Source organism: Phragmites australis, chromosome 3 (genome assembly GCF_958298935.1).
Source record: "Phragmites australis chromosome 3, lpPhrAust1.1, whole genome shotgun sequence".
NCBI lineage: Eukaryota > Viridiplantae > Streptophyta > Magnoliopsida > Poales > Poaceae > Phragmites > Phragmites australis.
The window spans coordinates 37,392,033-37,406,178 of record NC_084923.1 but is presented as its reverse complement, the minus strand read 5'-3'; positions in this window follow the sequence as shown (position 1 = coordinate 37,406,178).

Sequence of the window (14,146 nt, the reverse complement as noted above, 5' to 3'; positions counted from 1 at the left end):
GGAATGTGGTTTTCTAGGCTAAACCACGAAAGTGGACCGTATCGCTGACCACTTCCCGGGTGAACTCATGTTCACATAGGGCCCAAGTGGTTCGATTGGGTCCAACCACAACTATTTGACAAACCGCTCGGACTACCGCATCCGCGAAGGACCTTGGGGGCTACTGTCAGTGTTCAGATTAGTGGGGTCCCCTCACGGGTGGTCCCACACCGGTAAGATATTAGCAGGTGCTATATGCTATGTTCCGCCACCCCGCACGACCAGCCAGCGACCACGCAACCAGGCTCTTTGACCAAGCTCCGCGACCAGTCACCAGGTCACGGGAGCAAACCCCACGACCAGTCTCCTCTGGTTGCGGGATAGATATGTATCTAAATAGTCTAATCACAATAAATGCTTTTTCACTCGAGTATTTCCCTTCCCCATGTCCTCTTTCTAGTCGACCAAGGCGTGGTTGGCGCAGAGCTGCCGTGTCCCGTCCCATAGCATTAAATGCTACGGGACGGCCTGACAGGCGTGGTAGGAGGTCTTTTGCAGGTGCGTAGGCGGCGGGTGGGGACGAGACAGCGTAGTCCGGGGGACCGGGATGACGCAGGCGGTGGAGCGATGGGATAGGCTCTATAGCGCCGAAGAGCAAATGAGATACGTCTACTCTTAGTAATGTTGGGCCTAGGTAGGAGGCTCTAGCTAGGCCTAGGTCTATATTTTGACTCGCGTGTAAATCCTCTCTCCCTCTGATATATAAAGGGAGGAGTACCAGGCTTGTGAGGGGATGGAAGAAAAGGGGGAGGCCTAGAGGCGAAAGAGGCCGAGAAGAAGGTTGGCAAGAACATCATCTGTAACCAACTTATACCAAAGAAGAGAATACACAGGATGTAGGACTATTACTCTAATGGGGGCCTAAACCCGGATAATCCCTAGTGTTCTCGAGTTGCACATACACAAACAGATTCAGCAGACACATCACGAACAAAAATCATGCACCCACTGTCCAACATACCCTGAAATCACTGTCAGAGATTTACTCTCGACACACACACTATCGCCAAGCGACCGCGCCACAACCACGGGAAATACACAACAAGGTGCTTTTTTTTTGCGAGAACCAGAGTTCGAGTCCTAGTTAGTAGCCTCACACCTAAAGATCTTATCACCGTGCTATTCACATGTTCTCTTTTAGTTGTTAATGATAAATAGTATTCAACTAATCAGGAGTACATGTCCTCACTTACCCTCTCATCTCTCGTTTCTGTTTGGTGAATTAAGGCCAATAGATAGTAAGTGTGCACATATAACACATGTATAATTAATAATGTTATGATAAGAGTATGCACATGAAATCAGTAGTATTACAATAAGAGTCAAAATTTTAAGCAAAATACTGAGAGGAACCATCTTGATAGTTTTCTAACTAATCATTAAGTCGATCATTTATGTAATCACGACTACAATAATTAACTAGAATATCACTCTGGTAGTTCCGGCATGTATTTACTTCCAGGATCGGAACACACGCCTTTACAACAAGCACATAATCACAAGATATAATAAAGAGCGAGTAATTAAATTAAGTTACCCATCTTTAAGTAGATTAAACTTTACAACAAAATACATAACTCGAACATTTGCTATAATAGCTACATAGCAAAAAGAGTAACATAACAACAAAACATGGGTATTGTCATTGCCTTAAGGCGCCACCCCAAAATAACAACACACGAGTAGAATGACACTACTCCTGCCCATCATCAACATCGGTGGATGTAAAGTAGCCAAAGACTAAACCTTCCTCACCTGAAAAGCAAATAAGGCACGTGAGTACGAAGCTACTCGCAAAACTTAATCCATAATGGACACTTATAAATAGCCCGACTCTAAAGATAATGCAATTTGGATAATCAACAAGAACTCGGCCACAACATTAAGTAAATTTCATATGTAACCTTCTATCCTGAGATTATTACCATACCATAATTATAACTTGAACCGTATTAAAACGTCAACAACATCACCATACATTTCCCAACATACCATCACAACCACAACTGGAACTCTACGATTGATGCAAATGGATAGAAACATGCTCATAACTGAGAGTGTGACAATTCAAATTATTTTACACCCTGCAGAGGGTACTCCCTTATCCACATGGCTTGAGGACCATACGACTTGCGTGACCACATAGGTCCACACAAGGGGTACTCATGTCAACCTTTTCCAAATAAGCTACAACCGTTTAAACATGCGCCTTGACATGTGGGAGTCATCTAGAACTACTCCCAGAACAAACTAGATACCCTTTCCAAGTCTATTATGCCGACAACACCCAAGACTAGCACGCCAAAAGATCACAACTACATAAGGTATTCATCTCATCCGTCCCATATACAGATACGTGGTAAGTACGGATAAGTGCTAAAGCCAACTGCACAACGAATGATGCTTAATCGATTCAAGCGGGCCTATAGCATCCGAGACACCCTTCTCGATCCATCCCTATTGCCTGCCTGAATCTCAGCTCATCCTCATTAACGTGGAAGATGGTGAAGAGATGCCATCCAACTAGGATGTTGAATTTATCATTAAACTCGCCTGAATCAACTCCGTTCCAGGAGTAGATGGTGTCGCTTGAATCAACTCTGTTTCGAGAGTAGATGTTGTCGACATGGAAGATGGAGGGAGTTGATTCCTCGTTCGCTGATGTTGATAGCTCAAGCCCACAGAGGATGACAGGAACCTCTTACGCTTCTTCTCCACCTGATGGTTCTTCAACTTGTGCTCGACAGTGAGAGAGGTGCTCACCAACTTATTGAAGTCAGCAAACTCGTGAGTGGATAAACGGTCTTGCATCTTGGTGGAGAGACCGTTTACAAAGCAATCTTGCTTTCAAGCATCAGTACCAATTTCTTCCAGTGCATATTGTGTCAAGTGGTTGAACATTTTCACATATTTCATGATCGACTTGCCTTCTTGCTTGAGGTCCAGAAATTCCCACCATTTGATATCTATTATCCCCTTAGGGATATGATAATCAAGGAAGGCTTGGCGGAACTCTGCCCATGAGACACGATGATCAGCGGCGTGCATGATGAGATAGTTCATCCACCATGCGTCGGCCGTGCCTTGGAGTTGATGTGCAACAAAGAGGGACTTCTTGTGGTCCTCGCATCGAAGAAGAGCGAGCTTCTGCTCGATGGTGCGCATCCAGTGGTCCACATTGAGAGGATCCTCGGCACGCGTGAAGGTAAGAGGACTAGTATGGAGGAAGTCCGTGTAGTCGTCATGGCGACCGTTTCCTCCTCCTCCTTGAGGAGCCGTATTACGCACGAGCGCCTCGAGCGGAGTGGTCTACACATGGGGATTCTGCTTGATTTGTATGAGCACATCCACCATGCTCGGCGGTGGAGACAGCACAAGATTGTTTTCATTGGACCCCTCAGGAAGCAGGAAGATCACCTAAATTGCCACGTATTCACTTCTCGTACCATCACCGTACGGGACATACCAGGCCCCTACCTCGCACTGGTTGAGCCCCCGATATTGACCGCTATCGGGATGCATCCCTTACCTACTTACCCTTTTTGTCGATTGCGTTGATGCAATATGAGTAAGATGACATAATAGTAAACCACAATCAACAGAATTAAAAGACATATTAAACAGTCATAATACTCATACAACCTAAAGTTACAACATACAATTCTCATACATAAGGCATAATATAACTAACTTAATCATCCAAAAGTTCGCAAAAGAAACTACACCCTATTACATAAATAATGCTCCACCGACTTAAAACCACCCACGATACGGATCCCGAACAAAGTCCTCAGAAATTCATCCAAAAGGTGATGTTGAGGGGAGCCTGTATCATCAATGGCCTCCGGGTGTAAGAGAGGCTGTGACTCGCCCAACAACACTTCACTCATGTAGCCCGAGTTGTGAAACTGTGGACTTGCAATCCAATGGATGCTCTCACACCTCAACCACAGGGACAAGGTACCCGTGGGCCTTGCACCACCAAAAAGCGGTGAGTGTGAGGTGCTATACCATATGGCGTCATATGGCCCTCGCCATATAACACCTCACGGTTCACCAATCCATAGCTCACTTGTGGTTCCAACGCATGTTGCAATATGTTGTAGCGCCTATGCGTCTCTCACAACTCAGCCACCACGCAATGGTAGGATTGGTCTAAGGAGTGAACCAATTCTACCATGTGGTGCTCATTGAGTGGGACCGCATCCAGGACATCTTCAAAGTAGTTGATGTTGTTGCCCCGAATTAGAAAATAGATGAACGAACATCTATGGAGAATTGGCAGTTCATCACGAAGTGCAACCATCGTCTTGTACGCCACAATTTGGACCGCCATTTCTTTTGAAGTCCCCATCGCCTAGAAGTAGTGGGGATTGAACCTACCTTCAATGATCCTTGCTCAAATGTCTACGGTCGCCAAGTAGTCTGCCAAATCCGGTCCAATTCCTCAGGCATACATCACATACTCCGACACATAGGTGAAGTTAGCACGCCAAAGCATTTTACAGAGGAGTGCGGGGAAACCTTCTACACCCTCAGCACGAGTAGCCATTACCAACGTAACAACGGCCATCCTTAACCCATTAAGAAAGAGATGAGTTAGAGATCAATTTTAGGCATGTTAACAACAAGAAGAGGTACAATTAGCTCTAAGATAAGATGAGGAATAAATAGAACAAATACTTAGGAAATAAAGATAGACTTTAGTGGGTTGTCTTAGTGAGGTTGACAAAATTTTATTAATCCATCCTAAGCATTTTTAGGCTACTTTATTAAACCAAACTCTGATACCACGCTAAGAGGAATCATCTAGATAATATTCTAATTATTTATTAAGTCGATCATTTGTGTAACCATGACTACAATAATTAACCAAAATATCACCCCGGAAGTCCGGACATGTGTTTACTTCTAGGATCGGAACACATGCATTTACAGTAAGCACATTATCACAAGACATAATAAAGAGCGAGTAATTAAATTAAGTTACAAGTCTTTAAGTAGATTAAACTTTACAACAAAATACATAACTCAAACATTTGCTAGAGTAGCTACACAGCGGAAAGCGTTACATAACGACAAAAGATGAGTAGCGTCATTGCCCTAAGGTGCCACCCCAAAATAACAACACACGAGTAGAATGATATTACTCCTGCCTATCGTCAACATCGGCAGGTGTAAAGTAGCCAAAGACTAAACCTTCCTCACCTGAAAAGCAAACAAGGCACGTGAGTACAAAGGTACTCACAAAACTTAATCCATAATGGGCACTTATAAATAGCCCGACTAAGGATAATGCAATTTAGATAATTAGCAAAGACTCGACCACAAGGTTAAGTGAATTCCATATGCAAGAGCAATTTCGACTCGTGTGTAAGCATCTACACCTAACCATAAACAACCTTCTATCCTGAGATCATTACCATACCATAGTTATAACTTGAACCGTATTAAAACGTCAACAACATCACCATACATTTCCCAACATACCATCACAACAACAACTGAAACTTTACGTACTCCCTTACCCATATGACTTGAGGACCATATAGTTTACGTGACCACACAGATCCACATAAGAGAGTACTAATGTCAACCTTTCCCAAATAACACCCAACCGTTTGAACATGCGCTTGACATGCAGGAGTCATCTAGAACTACTCCTAGAGCAAACTAGATACCCCTTCTAAGCCTATTATACCGACAACACCCAAGACTAGCACGTCAAAATATCACAACTACATAAGGTATTCGGCTCATCCGTCCTATATACGGATACGTGGTAAGTACGGACAAGCGCTAAAGCCAACTGCAACAACGGACGATGCTTAATCAATTCAAGCGGGCGTATAGCATCCGAGACTCCCTTCTCGAGGCATCCCTATTGTCTGCTCAAATCTCGGCTCATCCTCTCTAGCTTACACCATCTTTCATCATCATTATCTTTGTGATATAAGGTAAGCCCTAAGCTTGTGAACGATGGCTGAACAACTAATCTCTCATTCCGAACGATGCATTATCTGATGTGTTTAACAAATTTTAGTACAACTTCTGGGATGCCATTTTTAGATTCATTCCCATTGTATTTTAGCAGGTCAACCAAGAACTTCTTTCTTAGTTCGTGCACATCTTGTAAGTGCATTATATTTCATTATATTTGTAAAAAAGTGCACAATCAGATGACCAATTTCTTAAAGTAAACCACAATACCATTGAGAACACTCACAGTGCAAGTTGGTGGTTGTAGTTGTTTACCGTTCCATGCGTGCATGAAGCTAATAATAAAAAAAACCCGAGTTGAACCTGTTGAAGAACAAATTGTTACATCGACGTGAACAATCTAATTGATTGAACCGATGTTGTAAGAAATTTACCAATCTTTCATCTTTGGAACATAAATTGGTACTATATCATGCCAACCACATATGTCATCAATCCACAGGGGGCTTGCTACTTCCAGAGCTAGATTCAATTTATTGGAAAATTTGAGATTTTGCAATAGACAAGGCACTATGGGTTCATGTCCTTTAAACCAATCCGTTATAGGCAGTGGGTCCAATACCGATACACTTCTAGCTAGCATGTCAAATGCAAATAGAATGGAATGCTCGTGCTAAACTATCGATAATAGAATCTGCATACATCAGTCACTATCGTTAGAAAAAACTAAGCCACGATACAAATAAAACACTAAACAAAATATATCAACTTGCACTGTGAAATGTCATACTTCATCTCAGGCCACGTATCAAACATTTTTGCCAACAACTAAACATCAAGCTTCCTTCTACGTTTTGGCTCGTCTGAAATCACACAACAGCTATGATAAATAAAAGAGCTCATAAGATTATGTGCAAATATGATGATTACATAAATATATTATATCGTACCCAGAACTGAAGGTCCATATAGTGATATTGGATATCCTTTAACAGGTTGATCTCATCGCATGTGTACATCCTCACGCCTATGTTGAAACAATCCTTGTCCATAGGCTTTTTCACATCCATTATTTTCTAGATTTTTTTAGGCTTAAGCTAATCGGTTGAGGCTTAGAGCTCTGAATCCATTCTTTCCTATAAAACAATGCACTGCATTAGGTGCAATAACAAATAAGAAAAATATATATAAACAGTACACATTATATAGAATTAGATAGACATACTTCAAAGTCTCAATATGATCTATAGACATGATAAATTTGCAAAGCTTGCTTACTAACTCAGATGCATTTATCGGCATGATGGTAGTGGGAAGAACACATAGTAATGATTGATCTTCAGTTTGATGTGATGTCTCCAAAAATTTTCCATACTTGGCAGGACTCTCTACAATCATAACATTATCTGAACTTTTTTTCTTCTTCGCTATCATGTTTGGAATATGAACATTCTTTCCTTGTGTTTAGTTTCAAGTCCAACAAAATTGTTGCTAGTTTTAGTCTGAATTTTGTCATATCATGCTACAAAATTATAATAAAAATTAATCTTTTATCTGAATATAATATAATTATATAAACATGTCGCAAACCTTTACTATCAGGCTTAAAATACCAAAGTCACACTATCATATAGTGTATCTCCTGTCCCATACTCCATGAAGAGACACTACAGTTCATACATTTATTAATTTAATTTAATCGATCAATGAAAGGTAATTATTTCAACAAGCAACAATGTTTTAGCATACCTGTCAGTCTGCATTGCCTCTAGAAATTTCTTATAACAGGTCATGTTCCAACCTGAGGTTTTGCCACCTGTGGTCTTTACGCTCTTTCAACTGTGATGTGATATTTATTTGTTTCTCCAATCCACTTATCTATTAAATGGAAATAATAGCATCAAAGGTAAGATAATAACAAAAAAAAATCTTCTTTATTATAATGAAAAAAAGGAGTATTGAAGTTGTAAATAAATACTCACAGTAAGAGTTGTAGGGGAATGGACAGGCTACGCTAGCCTAAAACAAAAATTTTCTACCACATTCACCTAAGAAATCATGCTAGTAGGAGATCATAGATCGTTACCGCTCAACACACAGTACAATAGAAGAAGAGTTGGAGTAGAGCAATCCAACGTCATGCGCGTCAAACTCCTCGAACAGCTTCTCGATCAGTTCCTCGACCAGCTCTGAGCAAGTGGTCGTGCTCCTCGACCAGCTCCGAGCAGGTGGTCGTGCTCCTCGACCAACTCCGAGTATTCCTCGACCAGCTCCAAGCAGCCTGCGACCAGCTCCGAGTGGTCGCTGTGTGATCCTCGACCAAGTAGAGGAAGCAGCAACCACGACGGGGAGGCCTCGATCACGTCCCCGATCACGAAGAAGAAGTAGTTGATCACCTTATCGACCACAGAGCATGTACAGTGTTGCGATCTTCACGTTGAGAAGATTAACATTGCAATAACAACAACATCTCTACGATATCCACACATACATGGATAGAAAGTTGTACGCCGGTGTGCTAGCACTGCGCAACCGGCTAGGGATTCGCAGGGAGTTCAGGAAGAGGTGGCAGCCAAGGTCTGATCGTCGCTAGGGCGGGTCTGATCGCTAGTTGGGAGTGGAGAATCTGAATTGAAAACTTATACATGAGTCTGACCGCCACCCAATGGTCAGACCACCACCATGCCTACGATCAGACCATTAGAGGTCAAAACTCTCTGCTGGCCGCCGGTCAGGCCGCCACCTCTACGTCGGTCTGACTGTCATCCTATTAAAGCTAAGTATACTTAGGTTACCTTGTCTGGGGTTTCAAACTTTGAAACCCTAATCACTTAGCGGTCTTTTGTAAATGTTTTTGAAGCTCATCACTCTTTTATACTTCAAGCATGCATCATTTGTGCACTTTTCTATCATTCATTTGTTTATGCATTGCATTTTGATTCGTTTAGAGGGTGTTGTATCGCCGGTCCAAGCGAGTGAAGGCGATGCTAACCTTTCAGAGTTTTGCGAGTGTTGTGCAGGAAGTATCAGGCAAACCCCAGAGCAGCAAGATAAGTATCTAAGCATATTGCACCTTTCGATTTGAATTGTAGAGTCTAAAATTGATAAATTATGCTTTATGTAAGTTTGCATGTTCAATGAGTCGATGTCAGGCTTATATGGGTAGAACCTATGCGATGCATTGTCGTACCTTGGTTATTTGATGATCCATATTCTTATAGCCTTGATAACATTGTTGATGTCTAACTTGAAAGTTATTCAAAATACTTAACAATACATAAGTCCTTGGTAGAAGTCGAGCAATGGTGCAACCATTGTTTGCGAGCTTAGGGCTTACTTATTGTTCACGAATATTGATTATAATGTCGATGGTTGATGAGATGTGAGGATGAGATGAGATGTGGGAGGTGTTAGGGGTGTTTTCTGCCTTCGGAGGAGTTTTTCGGGGTAGTTCGAGAGAGGAGCTTGGGCACCATAGACCGCTTTTTGTATCGGTTAAGCATCGTCCGTTGGTATAGTTGGTTTTAGCACTTTCCGTACTTATTACATGTCGCATATGGGAACGATAAGCCAAATACATTTGTAGCTATGGCCTTTTGGCGTGCGAGTCGATGATGTAAGCGAATAGGCTTGTAGGGGTATCTAGTTTGCTCCGGGAGTAGTTTTGGATGACTCCCGCACCTATCGGCGTATAATCAAACGATTGGAGCTTATTGGAAAAGGTTGACACGAGTACCCCCTCATGTGGGCCTATGTGGACACGTGAGCCACATGGTCCTTGAGTCATGTAGGTAAAAGAGTACCCCTGTAGGGTGCAAAAATAATTCTAATTGCCGCACTCTCAGTCATGAGCATGCTTCTGTCCATTTGTATCGGTTGTAGAGTTACGAATGTGGAATAATGGTATGGATAGTATGTTGGAAAATGTTTATGACTGGCTATTGATGTATCGCTATGGTTCTATTTACATTTATGTGCAAGTTGGTAGTTACAGGTTTAGGAATGGTATGTTAGTTATATTTGGATGCTCACACATATGTGTCTAGGTTATGGGCGCATATGTTTTAATCAATCTTGTGGCCTTTTTTCTTGCTAATGGTCCAATACATAATTCTTGTTGTCGGGTTATTTATATGTACCCTATATAGATTAAGTCTTACGAGTACATTCATACTCAGCTACTCTATAGGTTTTGTAGGTGAGGAAGAGGCGGTATTTGGCTACTTCATGCCCGCCGATACTAGCGGCAGGAATGAGTAGGCAACTACTCGAAGGTTGCGCTTTCGGGGTGAAGCATAAGGGCCATCTTTTGCTGTCTTTAGCTTTTGTTTCCGCTGCGTAGTTTTCTCTATCGGCTAGGAGTTGATCAGTTTTAGTATCCTCCTAGATTTCTTTTGCTGTAAATTGTAAACTGGTAAATGGTTAAGAACTTGTAATATAATTTAATTACTCGCTCTTTATTAAACTTGGTTATGATTGCTTATGTTGGAAAGGCATGTGTCGGTGTATCAGGAACCAAGGGTCCCCGAATCCCGAGGCCAGGCCGGCCATCCGCCACATGGCGCCATCCCGCGAGGTCTCTCTTATGGGATGAGGAAAGGCCAAGTCCCGGGAGAAGGTGCTCGGGGCCATGGTCGGTGGCCCCCGAGTACCCCAGTACCCCGATGATCCACGGAATCCGAGTATCGGGAAGAAAGTGCTCGGGGAGGTGCCCGGTCACCCCCGAGCACCCTAGTCCCCCGACGATCAGAAGAGCTAAGTTCCGGGAGAGAGTGCTCGGAGCTGCGTGCGGCAGCTCCCGAGTGCTCGGTTCCCCGAAGATCCGTACAAGAGTGCTCAGGAGAGAGTGCTCGGGGCTGCATGTGGCAGCCCCCGAGCACTCGGCTCCCCGAGGGTTCGTGCAAGAGTGCTCGGGAGAGAGTGCTCGGGGAGATGAACAGTACCTCCGAGCACCCGGCACCCCGAGGACAAGGACGGGCATTCTCGGGAGAGAGTGCTCGGGGATGTGAACAGTACCCCCGAGCACTCGGTACCCCGACAACTCAGAAAGGCCCCCGAGGGGCCTGCCGATGAGGTGTCAACCAGCCAGAGGTCTGAGGCCTCATTTAATGAGCGTGCGTGGCCTGACACCTCCAACTGCTCCCGCCGCGCTCAGCGTCAGTTCCTGCCACGTTTTGGCAGAGAGGCGTGGGGTCATTAATTGCACAGGTCCTGTCCCGTGCCATCCGGCTTGTCTCGGGATAATGTCGTGAGGATCAAGGCGTTCCGTCTGCCGCACTGCTGTGGCAGGGGAACAAGACAGGGCGAGCACGCCGGGTTGCTCCGCGACTGCCCGGTGTGCCCTCTCCACGGCGCCCATTGCCAGGGCATTTATGGTGACGGGCGACCGGGCGTGCGACGCATTTTCCACCCCCGGTCACTTCACCCAGAGGAAATGATGACGCCCTTTCCATTTATGGCGTCTCGGAACTCAAGCCCCCTCCTTTCCGTTCGGGGCATGTCGTGGCCGGCGAGTACTTAAAATAGCCGGCAACACAGAAGGGAAAAAAGAAGACGAACAAGACGAAGGAGACCAAAACAAAAGACCAACAACGACGAGAGACCGAGGGTAGACATGGTGAGCAAGGTTGAGCACAGTTCCAGCCGAAGAACAAGGAGCCTCAAGCTCATAGTTAGGTCAACATCCTTGTAACCAGCAACATCCTTGAGGGACTTCCTCAGGACAGTTATAGCATCCATACAGGAGTAGGGTATTACGCCCCCGTGCGGCCCGAACCTGTCTAAATTCTGGTGCATTTACTTCTTCTTGCGCTAGGTCATCACCCCCACCACCGGCCGTTGCATTCATTCCCATTTATTTCTCCGATGAACTTATTTAGGATCATCCCCCCGGGCCGAATCTCTAAAAAGGGGTCTCTCGAGATCCCTGCGACAGGAGTTAATCCTCCGACAGCATATGTTCCGATCTTGACCACAAAACATGTGCTGGGACTACCAGGATGATATACTGGTTAATCTTTGAAGTCATGATTAGGTAAATGATTGATTTTGTGATTAACAAGAATATTATTTGGATGGTTCCCACAGCTAGTATCAGAGCCTAGTTTAATGAAGTAGCCTAAAAACACTTAGAATGTGGGTTAGTAAAGTGTCAAATCCACTAAGCAACCTATGAAAGTTTGTTTTATGCCTCCTCATGATTAATATGTATGAACTTGCCATATTATGCCACTATGTGTAATGAGTTGTTGTGTGCGATGCTCATATCGTTTAGTTTTTTATTGTGATGTTCCTTGTCGTGAATCATGTTGCATCGATGAAAAAGGTAAGAAATGCACCCCGATGGCGGTAAATATCGGGGGCTCAACCAGTGCGAGATAGGGGCCTGGTGTGTTTCGTACGGTGATGGTACGGGAAGTGAATACGTTAGCAATAACGTATGAATATCCACCATACGATGATAGATATGGTCGTCTACCCATGTGGCGATTACATAGGGTGTTCCGTAAGGCGACGGTATGTGACGTGAATACGTTGGCAACTCACACCGTTCACACGAGAAATAAAAGGTAGCGCGAAGGGTGATGATCGAAAACTATTGTATGTATGAATGCCTGTGATCTTGATGTTTGTTGCGGAGAGACACGTCCGAGAGAGAAATGTGTAGATAGGAATCGAGCGTACTTTCATTTCCTATAGCTCATGTGCATGCATTTTTCCAAATACGCAGTGTTATGGGTCCAAGTAAATGATACCTGGCTAATGCTATTATACTAAGTCAGAATTTGACTTTTTCCTTTTCATCTTATCATCACAACAGGATGATAACCCACTAAAATCTCGAAGACCTTCCTGAGGGTTCCAATGAGAATAACATGTCTCCACCGCTAAGTATGGCGGATGTTCTAATGCAGATAAAAAAAAACCAGTCAAGCCTAGACATCGCTCCTCGAGGCTCTCGTGCGCAACATGACCCCTCATGGAGGAGGTGGGACTGGGCATCGAGATGACTTCTCGGATTTTCAATAGACTCAGTCGCCTACCTTCATGCATGCTGAGGACCCCCTCGACACTGATCATTGGCTTCGCACCATCGAGGACCACGAGAAGGCGCCCTTCGCTACCCATCAACTCCAAGGTGCGGTGGGCGCATAGTGGGTTCAACTTCATGCGGTACTTTCAAAGGTTATCAGATATTTCTTGGAGGTCTGTGACCAGGTCGTAATTGGTCCTACTCTTCATGACCATATCATCAACATATGGCTCGACATTTTTGTCGAGCTGTGGTCGAAGAATAAGCTGAATACACCACTGGGAAGTGACACCGAAGCTCTTCAAACCAAAAGGCATTTTTACATAACAAAAGATCTCGAAGGACATTACAAAAGCAGTCTTCTCTTCATCTTTCCTACACATGCTAATTTGATGGTGCCCTGAGTGGGCATCTAAGAAGCTTAACAGATGGCTACGGCGGTTGAGTCAACAAGCTGGTCAATCTAGGGAAGAGGGAAGAGATATTTTGGGCATGCTTTGTTGAAGTCGATGAAGTTGACGCACATCCTCCACTTACCATTGGGTTTATAGATCATGACTGGGTTAGCCAGCCACTCTGGGTAATGCACCTCCTAGATGAAGCCTACTTCCAGGAGCTTATCGATATCGTCATGAAGTTCTTCCTTTCGGTCGGCCGTGAACCAACGCACCTTTTGCTTTACTAGTCACGCGTCCGATCGTACTGATAATTTGTGCTCGATCACGTCCCTAGGGACTCTGGGCATATCAGATAGATTCTAAGAAAAGACATCCACGTTCACCCAAAGGGAAGTGATGACCATGAGTTCCTATTTGGGGTCCAGACCAGTCCCTATCTGGACCGTCCTGGAAGGGTTGGAGTAGTCTAGGCAAACGACCTTGAGCCGATCGTTTGGACTAGCGACGACGTGAACCTTCACCGGGCAACTATTGGGCCTGGCGTTCTCGAGCTATAACCTGGGAGTCAGCTCGACTATATTAAGGCTCATATTGTCATAGTGCAGGGTTATCTTTGCTGCCAAAAATGGTGATGGCCTCTGTCAGCCCGAGGATCTTGATTGCTTGGTAAGCGTAGTGGGCAACAACCATGAATTGGTCCATCACCGGTCGCCCTACGATTGCATTGTAAGCGATC